This window comes from Bos grunniens, chromosome 2 (genome assembly GCF_055505025.1).
Source record: "Bos grunniens cultivar Pamir isolate PY7600 chromosome 2, Bosgru_T2T1.0, whole genome shotgun sequence".
In the NCBI taxonomy this organism is placed as follows: Eukaryota; Metazoa; Chordata; class Mammalia; order Artiodactyla; family Bovidae; genus Bos; species Bos grunniens.
This window is the reverse complement of record NC_141166.1, coordinates 87,321,175-87,336,655: the sequence shown is the minus strand read 5'-3', so window position 1 is coordinate 87,336,655 and position 15,481 is coordinate 87,321,175. Positions and strand designations below refer to the sequence as shown.

Sequence of the window (15,481 nt, the reverse complement as noted above, 5' to 3'; positions counted from 1 at the left end):
CCGTGCCCTTCTCCAGTGGACCACATTCTGTCCGACGTTTCCACCATGGCCCATCCGTCTTGGGTGGCCCCACATGGCATGGCTTAGTTTCATTGAGTTCGACAAGGCTGTAGTCCATGTGATCAGATTGGCTACTTATCTGTGATTGTGGTTTCAGTCTGTGTGCCTTCTGATGCCCTCTCTCAGCACCTACCATCTTACTTGGGTTTCTATTACCTTGGACGTGGTGTATCTTTTCACGGCTGCTCCAGCAAAGCGCAGCTGCTGCTCCTTTGACGTGGGGAAGCTCCTCTCGGCCACTCCTGTGCCATCTGTGGTTGATGTCAAATGTCTTCCACAGGATGTTCAGTGTTACTCAGGTGTCAGTCAGTATTTGTTTAGAAAAACAAGAACTGGTCGACCTGTCTTTGATAATACATAGAATCAGAGGCATCTACAGTTGTGGGACACCAGAAAAGAGAAAGGCAGTAAGCTGCCACTAGCTTGCTTAGTAGCAGAATGGAAGTGGTGGATCTTAGGAGCTTGTGTTGGAGCCACTGCAGAACTCAGGTACCTCTGAGACGTGCCCTATGTTTGTCTCAGACAGTTTCAATAAAGTTAGAGTGACTCCCAAGGGGCCTTATCAGCTATGCCAGCTGCCATGAGCACCGAAGTGCAGACTTTGCAAAAGTTCACCCTAAAATGCTTGCAAACTTCATAACTGATACCTGCTCATGTGTCTGACTGCAACTGCCTGTACTAAATAATTGTATGTTCTTCCCTTTTATTTTCCAAAGCTCACATGGGTGACTGTCAGTGATAGATTCTAACTCCACAGGAAAGTGTTCTGGAAGGATTCTGGGGAATGTGATGCTAGTCTCTTCTGCAATGAAGAGAAGACCATCAAAGGGGGTGATAGTGATAATTGACTTAACAGCAGTTAATCCAGCATTGTCCAACCGTATCTCATCTCAGCATCCCACCACATTCTTCTACCCACATTTTAAATTCTGATTACCACCACCAGCAACTAAACATGGTGTTCACATGACATAAACACACATACCCCTCATATGATGGAAGCTCTGATCACCTTCTCTATATAAAGTGTGTGTGTGTGGGAGACACAAAGTCCCACATGTCACCATATCTATCTCTAGAATATCTTTAGATATTCATTCCTTTACTGGACTAGTGGAATCCCTCTTTAACATCCTGTAACTTAAAGACCAAATTATAGGGTCAAAGTATGAACATACCATATGATAGAAAGTAATGTAGTAGGCTTGTCTTTTTACTTCATATTGATCAAGAGGGATTTGAACTGGCTTTGATGAAAAGGCAGCAGGGATTATCTAGAGGTTCTGTATATTAAGCTTGAAGATGTGACTACATGGATTGTTTGCTTTGGGGAGGGTGAGTATATTTACATGCAGGGAAGAGAGTGAAGCAGGCTTTTTCTTCTTTATCAAAAGATGAGTTTTAGAGTTCTTTATCAAATATTTCTGGTCCATCTGAGTAAGTGGTGGTGTGGTATTTCTCCTTTGTTTATAATAGATATGGTTATGTGACTGGTTTTGAACGATGAAACATGAGCAGAGATATGGTATATGTGACACTGGTTGTAGCTCTGAGAGCCACTGTATGGTTTGCCATGCTCGCTCTCTCTCCCATGGCTACTGGAAATATTACAAACACCAGCTGCTCCATGAGCCTGAATCTTGGAATGAGGATCATGAGTAACAGAGCCTCTACCAGAGCTCTGATAGGCATATAATGTGTTGGAAAGAGAAAAGTATATATAGGATAGACAACAATATTGTGTTATAGACATCAAACTTTCTAAGAGACTCGATCTAAATTGTTCCCACCACAAAAAAAGAAATAACTACATAAAATGACAAAAGTGCTAGCTGCTGCTACAATGGCAATCATACTGAATTATTTAAGTGTATCAAATCAGCATGTTGTAGACTCTATACAGTAATATATCAAATAATTCAATAAAGTGAAAAAAGTATTTTAAAAAAGACTTTTACAGTGTGAAGCAGCTGAGACTTGGGGTGTTTTACTATTGTAGCCATGTCCCATTCTGAATAATGTATCCAATATTAAATATGAAAAAATTATATATATATATATATATAAAATCAAGTTTTAAATCTGCAACTTGTCAAACACTCAGAAAGCAAAATTTATTAGAACATGATCTTAGCATTTCATGCGGTTAAGAAAATAGAAGGAGACTGAACTGGTTTAGTATATTTCTGATTATGTCATGGTTTATTATATAGCATAAAACTTTTCATAAACTTTCATCGCATTCCATATTATGGGGCATGGAGGACTAGCAAATTAGCCATGGTGGTGATTTGTCTACATAATATCTGGCAGTGCTGCTGATCAGCAGTTTTCTCTCCTGATACTTTTACAAGCGTGATCTAAACCAGTCTGTTGAATGTAGGCATATGCCTAGCTCTGTTTTAGGTGCTTATAGATATACCGAAGTCACTTTTCAAACTGTTTTGAAAAATTGACACTATTACAGATAATCCAAAGTATTCCTAATTCTTCAAAACCAGGGTGTGTTAGATTGAGGCTGACATATCTAGGAAAAATATACTTCTGTGAAATAAATAAGGACATGAACAAAGGGTCAATACAATTATTAATAGCTATATTACTTGCTTTAAATACTAAGTTTTCAATTCAAATTTTAGCTTATAAAAACAGGATAATAACTACTTCATAAACTTGTAGTAAGGTTTGATCAGTGCATCAAAGTAGCTGTTCAATATATACATTGGGTTTTTATTTAAAATTTATTCTCAGTATAAATGAAATCAGAGAAATTTCTTAGTGATTACTTCATAGTAAATAATAAATATGTCTCTCCCCTTACCCCACTGCCTATCACTTGGACAATGTGACGAGAGCCTATGAATTTTTTCCCATGTGAGTAGTTGAACAGTTCATAGGCAAGAGAAAAGAAAAATTGATTCTCTCTGTATGTGTATGGAGGTAGCTAACTCCATCCACACTTGAAAGGATCTCTTTGGAAGTGTAGTGGGTCTAAGTACTATCTTTTATTTGATGGACATGCTAGTGGCTCAGACAGTAAAGAATCTGCCTGCAATGCAGGAGACCCAGGTTTGATCCCTGGGTCAGGAAGATCCCCTGGAGAAGCGAATGGGTCTCAGTACTACCTTTTATTTGATACTGTCTTGGGCATGGTGTATCTGCATTAGGCACAAGCAAACCTCCTCATTGGCAGGAACAACTGCTTAGCCAAGAACAACATTCTCCCAGCATCTGCAAGACAACTCCTTAAAGATAACATTTCTTTCTTGATCTTGTCAAGGGTCACATGACCCACCATGATGCTACTTAGACCTAGATTGAATAAACTGTCAATACGACATTTGATGTTCAACCTCTGTCTCTAAAACCTCTCCTGTCTTGTATATTTATGTACATATACTCACATCAATTGAATTTTGGGATATTTATTTCAGTTTTTTTTAAAGAGTGACTTTCTCAATGTTTCTCAGTGATGCAAAGCCCTCAATCTCCTAAGTCCCGTGGTGCCACCTTTTCCTTCTAACAGTTCTGTTATCTCAGCTATTTGGCAGAATTAAAAGGAAAAGTTTCACCAGCTGACAATGTCTAGAGGCGTGTGGCCATGGCACAGGACAGTAGCTGCAAGATGTTTTCTTCTGAATCTAACTAGGAAGCCATGGAGCATGAGAAACCCTTTCCTAGACAATGTGAAATGAAACAGGAAAATACACTCCAATTACTGTCCCACATAAATATCCAAAGGGAACACAGCGCATCAGTCAGGAGGCTATTGTCTCCCTAATTAAGTTCCAAATTGGAAATGGCAACTTGTTTTCTTCCTCACATAATAGTTCTCTAAATAAATTGTCTTCTTTGGCTGTCTGCTGCTCTCTTGAGGATTCCGTTATTTAGGGATAAAGAACTTGTGGTTGTGAAAAGCATGGGTTACAGCCAGCTCCCTGCCTGAGAGAGAAAATGGAAATAAGCACTGGGGTTAAGACATGCTGAAAATCAGACACGTTTCAACAATTCATTTGTGGTGATTTGGATACCCTAGGAGCCTTTTATACATTTTATATACATCTCTTATAATTAAGACTATTGACCTGGCCCACTCTAATGAATGACTTTGCTTCCTGAACATCACAAATGAAATGTTTGATACCTCTTTCTTAAATTATCTTGATAAGTGTTCAAAATAAGAATTTATTTGGGGATTTAAGAGAAAAACTTTCATTAGTATTAGTTAATCTTTACCATAAGTTCATGTTTCCTATGTATTTTTAGAAGAAAACTATTTACCTTCAGAATGTTTCCAGAATTCAACCTTAACAAAATTTGATGCTGAAATATTTTTTTTTTTTTGCTTAAAGATTTCCTCCAATTATGAAATACCTTCTATGATTTTCCTTAAGAGAATGTTACTGTGTTTAAGCCTTGTCAATAAAATATCTCACTTGTAAGGTAAAAAATTCAGGGGTGGATGTTGCATGAATAATCTATCCCGTTTGTTTACTTATTTGTTAGTATTTTTGTCTTATATTCATAGAACCTGCTTTCATTCTTGAAAATGGTTATCAACTCATTACCATCTGTGAATATGGTCATGAAATGATATCTTTATTTTGGTCCTAAACTAATTTCTCCTGAGCCCTCTCAAAGTGTTTTTAAGTTACTAAGGATGTGAATCGTTCATGGTTTCTAATGTATTGATATTGTCCTTGCTGCTGCTGCTGCTGCTGCTAAATTGCTTCAGTTGTGTCCGACTCTGTGCAACCCCATAGACGGCAGCCCATCAGGCTCCACCATCCCTGGGATTCTCCAGGCAAGAACACTGGAGTGGGTTGTCATTTCCTTCTGCAATGCATGAAAGTGAAAATTGAAAGTGAAGTCGCTCAGTTGTGTCTGACTCTTAGCGACCCCATGGACTGCAGACTACCAGGCTCCTCCGTCCATGGAATTTTCCAGGCAAGAGTACTGGAGTGGGGTGCCATTGCCTTCTCCGGATATTGTCCTTAAGAAGGTTTGTTTACTTTGTGGTCTATATATTACTTAAATCTTATGTATCAAAAGTGATTAGAAGATAGTCTGTCATAAATTTTTAATCTTAATATTCTGTCTTTTATTATAGTATAAATAATAACATAATATTTTAACAAAGTGAAGTCATAAAACTAAAGTCATAAAACACCTAAGCAGCAAAAGCTTGAGATACCTTTAAATGAAAGTTACAGAAACTTAATTCTCAAGGAAGGTTATATATATCAGTGTCATTTTCCTGAGCATAAATGTAGCATAGAATATACTGTGATAAAAAATTAATCCAACAGGTTACTGTCAAGTATAAGAATACAAATAATAAGTATGCTATTATTTAAAAACTTATTCTAATTACTTTGGATTTTTCTTTTTTGCATATTTCCTCTTTTTTAAAGTATAGTTGACTTCCAACCTTGATTGATATGAAAGGCTCTCTGTTGAAATATGTTTTCATGTAAAAGTATAAAAGCTCCTAGAACCTCTTTTGCTGTTTTGGAGAGTTCCATGTTTGTGTGATCAACAATTTTAGAGTTATTAAAAACTTGCAAAATTCTGCATAGACTCATTTGTCTCCTGGCTTCCCATTTTTGGTTTTATTTTGGAGTTTTCCCCCCAAAACTTAGGTATTAGTTTTTCTTTGAGATTTACATGCATTTGTTTATTTAGTCATCAAAATAATCCTGCTCATTAAAGTTCATTTATCAATTTGATAACACAGAGTTTCAGAACTTTAGTAATTGGACAAAATTGCATGTATGCAACATCTGCTGCTGCTGCTGCTGCTAAGTCGCTTCAGTCGTGTCCGACTCTGTGCAACCGCATAGACGGCGGCCCACGAGGCTCCCCTGTCCCTGGGATTCTCCAGGCAAGAACACTGGAGTGGGGTGCCATTGCCTTCTCCGGTATGCAACATCACGTGCATTTAAAACATACAGTAAGAAGTGAGACAGATACAATTACAATTTGAATTTTTATCTTAGACATTTGTTTTTGGTTATTGATTATGTTTCACAAATTATCTGTTTTTCTTCAACTTCATTGTGGAGATTTGGGTTTCTTGGCAATTGGTGACACTTTTTTAGGTAAAATTCTCTAGATTTTAATTCACAACTCATAAAGCAGAGTGAATTATAAAAGATAAATAGCAAGACTGACCATTCATATTTGAATTGATATAATAAAACTATAGATGCACAGGCAGGAAGTAAGGAGCAGTGTTGAGGAACACCACTTTTGCTCATAGGTGTTTTTAACATTCCTGAACATTTTATGTTCACAAGTGGAGTGGGATGAATGAAAAACCCAGATTAGTTAGTGATGGGCAGTAGAGATGAAGTTTCTTTCCATATACTGTTCCCCACCTGAGCTGTTACAGATCATCTAATGCTATCCAGTGAGTATGAAATAACTGATGGAGATAAGGCATGACATTTTCATCTGAGGCTTTCTGATTATTTTCATATACAACTAAGCCTTTTTAGATATCATGTCAGGTTCACCTAAAACAAAAAGAGCAACAAAACAAATGGACACCCTATTTTTCTGTTAAATCAAATATAATGACATTCATTTGCCTAACCTTGGAAGCAGACTGTATCAGGAACCAGAGCATTATCTAAATTTTAAGATAAATCTAAAGTCTATACCTAAAATATAAGCAGGCCTAATAACTACTCTGGTGGTGACTGACAAGTAAAAAAATTCCTCTTGAATTTCCCTGTAGCTCAATTTAATTCATATAGGCTAATATATAAATTTTCTTCCTTCCTGTCTATGTGAATACTTAAGGCTAACTATTCATGGAAACAGGCAATTAAGGATCCTGTTTAAATATCTGTAAATACCATGTTGCCTCATAACAGGAATGTACCCTGAGGTTTCAGTAAATAAGCTATGTATTATGATATATATAACCAAAGTTTTCTAATCTTCATATCAGTCCAGTGAATTAATGGCAGATTTAATTTCAGATGAGAATGTACAAATTCACATGAGTAGATCAGACAGTACAGTATTCAATTCTTTGCTAAAATATACTTTTTTATAGCATTTTCAATTATCAGGGCAAACTCATGTGGAACTCTTTTCTAGTTTTCTTCACAATGTGTTAGTGTGATAGGTATGTGTATTTCTGATGAAAACTCAGAAACCTTAAGCTTCTTGCTCAGTAACCCTGACTATCAGTTGCTGCACTCTTTAGGGGTCACAAGCCTAGACTATGTTGCAGATTTTCTTGAAAGATCTGTTCAGTTTTACTTTGGACTAAAGATGTTTTGGTTGGTGAATATGCTATTTGTGTTGGGAAAATGGTTATCTGTGCAATGGTTTTATGATAACAACCAGTGATGATAAATCCAGGTAAGCTGATAAGCTATTTTGCTATTGATAGGGTGGCTTTGATCTTTTTCTTTGCATGAAATGGACCTTTTCCCAGACATATTCCTTAATATAATTAGTTACATGTACATACAGCTGTGTGTGTGTCTATGGATCTGTGTGTGTAAGACAGGCAGGCATGAATAGTATTACACTTTCTCATAAGAATGAGTTATGGTTGAAATATCAAATTTACTCCTCCAGAATATGAAAAAACATGGGACAGATGAGACTATTGATTCCACAATGTCACATGCCATGTGAATTAGTCACTAATGCAGTTGGAAAACTCAAACAATAGCTTTTGAGATTGCTGTTATGTGTTTGGATAGATCCTCAAGCTTTTATAGATGAATTCACTAGCTTCAGATTTCACATTTTATTTCAGAAGAGAGCATTGCAAGTTTGTTTTTTGTTTTATTTTTTGTCAAATCAACTATATTTGAAAGGAGTTTGCATACAACGTAGCCTGTAGTTAAACTGGAAAATACATTCTGGTTTTCAAATAAGTAACAAATTAACCAAGCTTTGAGTAATTTCTCTTAGGTTGAGTTTTTATAAGCTATACTGGGGAATGATATATAGTGTTTGAAGCATTTTCTGTATCACTTGTGATATAAAACTAATAGGATGGAAAATTACTTTGAGAAGAGAGTGAGTTCCATGTTAGTTAATTGGCCCTTTTTATTTAGAAGTATTCAATAACTGAATGACAATTGGGGAATTCAGCATTTATGATGCTGAAATAATATCTCTATGTAAAAATCTATAATTTAAACAGGTGTATTTTTAGTACATAAGTGGAATATATTACATGGTAGTAAGAGGCAAATTTTTTTCAGGTTTTTTTAAAAGTATACTTTATTGGGTATCTCACACACTGTAAAATCACAATATTTTACTTTTATTGTCATTATTTTTATTTCTGACTTTATGGAAAGTAAGATTTTCCCCTTTAATTTTCTCCAACATTAACTTTATTCTTAAATATTAGTAAGTTCAAGGAAGATAGAAGCTTTGAAATAGGTAAATGAAACATCGTTTTAGAAAAATTGAGTGTTCCTTGATATATTAATTTTCTACATCCTTAAAACAACTAATTGTTTTAAATTAAATTATTAGTAAATTATAAATTCTACATATATCATGGACATCTATATCCATTCAGCAACTTTAATTCATTTTTTGACAGTTGTTAATAAATTTGCTTGGAAAATGGAATACATTAAGATTGTGGTAAAATCTACTAATTGCAGAATTTGGTCAACAGTAGGGGGAGCTCCCCTTGTCCCTTTGTCTTTTTCAACCCTCTTCTCATTGTCCAGAATTAAGAAGTACTGAGCAACTATCTTTAAGAATAAACAACAAAATATTGACTCAGTTAATCCACAAAGGCATTTTTTTTTTTTAACTTCCGTGCCTAGCCAGGTCAGCTTCTTTCTTTCACTCTGGTATGGTTGTGCCAGTACTTGGTGACAGCTTTCTGAACCCCCTTGCTAGTAGTTCTTTCTATACTTTGTTAGCTAAAGTTTGTTTTTCCTGGATGGCCTCCTTCTACTCTACTTCATTCCTTTCCTCAAACTTCCACTGATCTCTGCTAATTATTCCTCTTCATTTCCTTTCAATTCCACCCCTTCTCCAGAACTGACCTCAGTTTACTTCAGCTGATTCAGCCTAGAATATGAATGTGTTAGCAAGTATCCTCTGCCTCCTTATCTTCCATCTTAAATTGACTTTTCAGTTAATATTAGAATAATCCTAATAATGATAATGACAAAGTTGGTATATATTTAGTGCTTACTTGTGCCAAGTCTAAGCCAAGTGCTTTATATGGATTTGCTCATAGGATTCTTTGAACAACATCATGGAGTAGCTGCTTCAGTTATCTCCAGTTTATAGCCTAAGAAACTGAGGCTTACTGCGGTCACCAAGCTAGGAACTGGCAGAAACGAAGTCTGAACCAGGGTTATTGTTTTGCAAAAGCCTCGTATCTATGTAGGAGGGATCTATCATCTACAGAGGCAGGGTATCTAACTAGTGAAAAAAAAAAATATCGAAACCTCTAAGTTTTCTTACTGTTTATAGGGATCCTCACTCCATGACAACATCCAAATTTACACTTCATTAAATAGATGTTTACTGATCACCTATTAAGTCTTAGGCAGTATTCTAAGTATTGAGGTAAGCAGTGAACAAAACTGATTAAGTCACAAATATGCCATTTACATTCTAATGGGAATGAGCAGGTGATGTACAAATATAATATGTATAGTAGAAGTAAGTTCTATTAAAAAAATAAAGCAGGATAAAGAGAAATAATGTAACTGTGCAGATGAATAGGATTTTTCCTGTTCATCCCCTTTAATAAAGTGATGTTTGAATAGAGACCAAAATAAAGTGAGAAAGTGAGCCATTAAAATATCTGTGGAAAGAGAATTACAGGTTGAGAAAACAGTATATACAAAGCACTTGATGTGGAAGTATGTTCTACTTGGTGTTTGTAAGGACAGCCAAGGACTAGATAGAAATGAACTTCAGACTAGATTGAAATGAACAGGGGAGGAATAATAGGAGGAGAGATCAAGGATGCAGAGAAGTCACAGGTCATAAAGAACCTTGTAGGTCATAAGCAAGCTCTTCAGAATTTGCTTGGAGAGATATAAGGAGCCACAGAAAGCTTTTGAACAGATTGGTTGAGTTATCTTGCTGCTCTGGGGAGAATAAACTCTAGGGAGTAAAGAATCTACAGGAAGCTATTGTAATAATCCAAGTGAAAGACTCAGGTGGTATAGAATAAAGCAGTTGTAAAGGTGGTCATTGTATATATGTGTGTGTGTGTGTGTGTGTGTGTACATATAAATACACATTTATATACCCACAAACTTTTTAATTGAAAATGTCTCTGCTAGACAGCATATTAAAAAGCAGAGACATCACTTTGCTGACAAAAGTCCATATAGTCAAAGGTATGTTTTTTTTCAGTAGTTAGGTATGTGCGCCTATGAGAGTTAACAACCATAAGGAAGGCTGAGCACTGAAGAACTGATGCGTTTGAATTGTGATACTGGAGAAGACTCTTGAGAGTTCTTTGGACTACAAGGAGATCAAACTAATCAATCCTAAAGGAAATCAGTCCTTAATATTCATTGAAAGGACGGTTACTGGAGCTAAAGCTGCAATGCTTGGGCCACCTGATGTGAAAAGTCAACACATTGGATAAAGACCCTGGTGCTAGGAAAGACTGACGGTAGGAGGAGAAGGGACAGCAAAGGATGAGATAGTTGGATGGCATCCTTGACTCAGTGGACATGAATGTGAGCAAACTCCAGGAGTTAATGAAAGACAGGGAAGCCTGGCGTGCTGCAGTCCATGGGGTCGCAAAGAGCTGGACACGATTTAGCGGCTAAACAACAATATAGTGTGTGTGTGTGTGTATAAACACACTTGTCAGGCAAAGAAAAGAGAGCAAATGTATCATAAAGGGAGATGTTGCAGCACCCTTCACTAGGGGTATACACACACACACATTTACATACCCCCAAACTTTTTATTGAAATGTAGTATTCATATATAAAACACATACAACATAGGTGTACGGCTGGATGAATTTGTTTTACTGAGCACTGAAAGAAAGAAAGTGAAGTCGTTCAGTTGTGTCTGAGTCTTTGTGGCTCCCTGGACTGTAGCCTACCAGGCTCCTCTGTCCATGGGGTTTTCCAGGCAAGAATACTGGAGTGGGGTGCCACTGCCTTCTCCAGGAGAGCTTCCCGACCCAGGGATTGAACCCAGGTCTCCCGCACTGTAGGCAGACACTTTACCAGGGAAGTCCTTACTGAGCACTAATGCAACTAATCCTCATATGAAGAAACAGAATATTAGAACTTTAGAAGCCCCCTTATGCTACATTCTAGTCATCACCCCTTCCACCCTTGGCAAAGATAAAGCACTGTTCTAAAACAGAGGTTGGCAAACTCTTTCTGCAAAAGATCAGATAGTAAATATTTTAGGCTTTAAAGGCCACATGTAGTTTCTGACACATACTGTTTTTCCCAGCTGTCTTTATAGTTTTGTTATGTGTATAATTCTCTGCTGGAAATAATTATGCCATTATAATTTTGAGAGCCTTCCTCTCCAGTCTTCTACTTTCCAGAAGAATATAAAATTTTGAGTTCATAATCTTTCATTTCTGACTTATAAGCCCTCAGATGAGGCACCTTTTGATCTAGAGATTTGGACTTTTTCCCAAAAAGAAAGCTACCTGTCACACTCCCCATCCCTGGCATGTAATGTGACTCAGTGACTCAGTTTTGTCTTCATTGGATTGTCCTATATATCAAATATTGAGTGATCAAATGTTTTAGAATGCAAACGCTATTCAAATATTGGTCTCATTTTAGGAAATTAAACAGGTTCACTATGTTTAGATGACTCAGGTTTCACAGTACTCAGAGAACCAGATATTTCTAATGTTATACCAGAGGCTGTCCAATCCTGGGAAAGTCTTTATCTAATCCAGAAGTATACTTTCCTCAGAACCAATATTTTAAAAGAAAAAGGGGACCTTGACTACCAAGAGAGTTCTGGATACTTGGAGGGATTTCCTAGAGATATTGCGACACCCTTCACTAGGGATTTAGCGACATGCCTTCATGATACATTTGCTCTCTTTTCTTTGTCTGGCAAGTAATCAGGTTTTAAGAATGTATGAGGCCAATAGTATTGATAGGGATCCTGAAGACCACCTTCAGTTTCAGGGATTTCCAAGGAGAGCTCATGGATCTCTGAAATCTGTTAGGGTTTATTAAAGTGAAAGGATACAGATTAGTATCAACGAAGGTGAAAGCCATGTAGGGCAGAATCCAGGATAGACTAGGTGTAAGCTACAAGGAGATCCAACCAGTCCATTCTAAAGGAGATCAGTCGTGGATGTTCTTTGGAAGGAATGATGCTAAAGTTGAAACTCCAGTACTTTGGCCACCTCATGCAAAGAGTTGACTCGTTGGAAAACACTCTGATGCTGGGAGGGATTGGGGGCTGGAGGAAAAGGGGATGACAGAGGATGAGATGGCTGGATGGCATCACTGACTCGATGGACTTGAGTTTGAGTGAACTCCGGGAATTGGTGATGGACAGGGAGGCCTGGCATGCTGCAATTCATGGGGTCGCAAAGAGTCGGACATGACTGAGCAACTGAACTGACTGACTGAAGCTTCTAGTTGGCCTTCCTAGAAGTCTCTAGGAGTCTCTCACACCAACTTGGAGTCCCACAGCATCTAATTCTTCCAGCAACACTATGTGACAACACATATGGGTTTTCTTAAGCCAGGAAGTACACCCAAGACTTGATGTCTAGATTTTTTTTTTTAAATTTGGGGTTGGTTATGTAGACATGGAGTGCCCATGTGGTTGACCTTACTCTCCAGTCCCTCTGAATGTCAAACCAATACCATGTGATCCAAAGCCCCCAACATAAGTTACATTGTTAGCATAACTACCTAGCTTAGCTGAAGGCACTAGATAAATGAAGACACTCTTTGAGGCAGAATTTTCAAAGGCTTAGAGGTTATCTCCCAGGAGCCAGTGAAGTACCAAAACTCTATTTGAAAAGTGTGGGGGTTGAAAACCTCATATCCATCCACTGAATCAATCCCTCCCTATATAAGTAAATTTTATAACTCAAAACTAGGGTTAAATTTCATGCAGGATATCTGTGCATAGATTTCTTAAGCTCAAATTTGAGATTAAAATATTACCTTACATATTGAAAGAGCTGTTTCCCCCATTTCTGGTTGAAATCCACTTATCTTCTTCTTATGATAAATTCACTTATCAAGTTATAGAACATTTCAGTCTGTGAAATATTTTGTTGTTGCTATATAATTCAACATTTGAAGACTCTAGAAAGCTGTAGCAGTCAGATTTTGCTAGGTGACATGCAATAACAAAAATCTCCATGGCAAACAAAACTCAGTACTTCTTGCTCATGTAAGAAAGCACATTCTGGTAGCCTGTGAATTATTTGTAATTGTCTATGTCTGTGAGGCAAGGCAACTCTGCTCCATTTACCTCATTTAGAGTACTCAGCTGGAGGGGGAGCAGCTAGCTGGGCATCTTCTTCCCATGGCTATGACAGGAGCATAAGAGGACAACCAGAAGTGTCTAATCATATTTCAAGCTTCTACTCATGTCACATCTATCAGTCACTGGCCAAAACAAACCACATGGCCAACATCAAAGTTTAGGGATAATTCCAGCTACCATATGCCATGCTATGCTAAGTCATTTCAGTTGTGTCCGACTCTGTGTGACCCCATAGACGGCAGCCCACCAGGCTTCCCCGTTCCTGGGACTCTCCAGGCAAGAACACTGGAGTGGGTTGCCATTTCCTTCTCCATGCATGAAAGTGAAAAGAGAAAGTGAAGTCACTCAGTCGTGTCTGACTCTTAGCGACCCCATGGACTGCAGCCTACCAGGCTCCTCCATCCATGGGATTTTCCAGGCAAGAGTACTGGAGTGAGGTGCCATTGCCTTCTCTGCCACCTACCATAAGGCCATCATAAAGGAATGCGTGAGTGTTAACAGCACAGGGGAGAGAATTGGGACCATTGTTCAGTCTACCACAGAGGTCATGGTATAGTAGAAAGATTCAGAATGACTTTCAAACCTTGGCTTGATGACTGTCTTGATCATAGATTTGGATGTAGTTAATCAACATCTTTGGGCTTCCCTGGTGGCTCAGTGGTAAAGAATCTGCCTGCAGTGCAGCAGATGTGGGTTTGATTCCTGGGTCAGGAAGATCCCTGAGAAGATTTTCCTTCCTGGAGAAGGAAATCACAACCCATTTCAGTATTCTTGCCTGGGAAATCCCCTGGTCAGAGGAGCCTGGAGGGCTACAGTCCATGGGGTTGCAAAAGAGTTGGACATGACTTAGTGACTAGACAACAACAATCGACATCATTATATTTGGTTTTCTTATATGTAAAAAGGAAGTCAAAATAACTACTTAGAGTTTTGTTATAAGGATTAAACATAACATATGAAGTACCAAGCACAGTGACCTAATCACAGGTGCATAACAAGGTTAATTGCTATAATATTGGTGAAGACCCATTGCTTTCTCCTTAGACGCACTAAGGGTAAATTGATATGGATTGAGCATTTATTGTACACATATTGAGAATTTATTGCATACATATTGAGAATTTATTGCATATATATGTATATATATAATATATGCTACATATTGTGTACAATAAATATATATATTATACTTATATGTATATATGCATGCATGTGTGTATATATATGGATGGATATATATGTATTTATATATATATATATACACACACACAATATGTACATATATGTATATATGTTACCCTAAGTGCTTAACATAAAAGGTAGGTACTCTTTTTTTTTTTCCAACATTTTTTAAGTGAGGAAGAAAAGCTGAGAAAAGATTAATAATGTGCCCAAAGTTAGCTCTCATTGTATCTCAATAGTCACATTGCCAATGACATAGATTAGAAGGAAGAATGATGGATTATTACCAGTTTTGGAATCTGCCAATTTGCCTTCTGGCTACAATTTTCATATCCCTCCCCATGCAACATATATTCTTCCTTATCTGAGTATGTCTAGAAGTCAGACCATGGAACTATACTATCAAACTTAAATTCTAGGATGTAAATTATCGATGTAAAATTCAGATGAAACATATGTGAATTTCCCTGATACAGAGACTCATAAAATGAAATAATCTGTCTTACACACATCTGATATAAATTGATACAGGAATAGGGTAAGTTCAATAGATCTGCCATTCCAAAAGAACAAAAAATGAGAGGTGCATAGCAGTGACTGGCCAATTGCACTTTTAAAATCTAGGTGGGAAAGTCATCAGGCTCCCTTAACTTGGAATAATGAATATTCTTTGATTAAGGCAAAATTATTTTCCTTGGGTGTTTGCAATGACCAGTGTGCTCTCTTGGCAAAACTCTGTTAGCCTTTGCCCTGATTCATTTTG

At 37.3% G+C, this 15,481-nt stretch overlaps 1 long non-coding RNA gene across 38 annotated transcripts in view; it reads left to right on the top strand.

The window, feature by feature from the left end:
* Positions 1-15,481, top strand: part of LOC147378299 (uncharacterized) — a 677,507-nt gene that overhangs the window by 63,831 nt on the left and 598,195 nt on the right. For 22 of the 38 annotated variants that reach the window (XR_015145811.1, XR_015145806.1, XR_015145807.1 and 19 more), the window contains one exon: positions 4,796-5,062. The exons of the other annotated variants lie outside the window; for them this stretch is intronic. This is a non-coding gene — a long non-coding RNA (uncharacterized LOC147378299). The remainder of the gene's footprint in view (positions 1-4,795; positions 5,063-15,481) is intronic. 38 annotated transcript variants of the gene reach the window in all.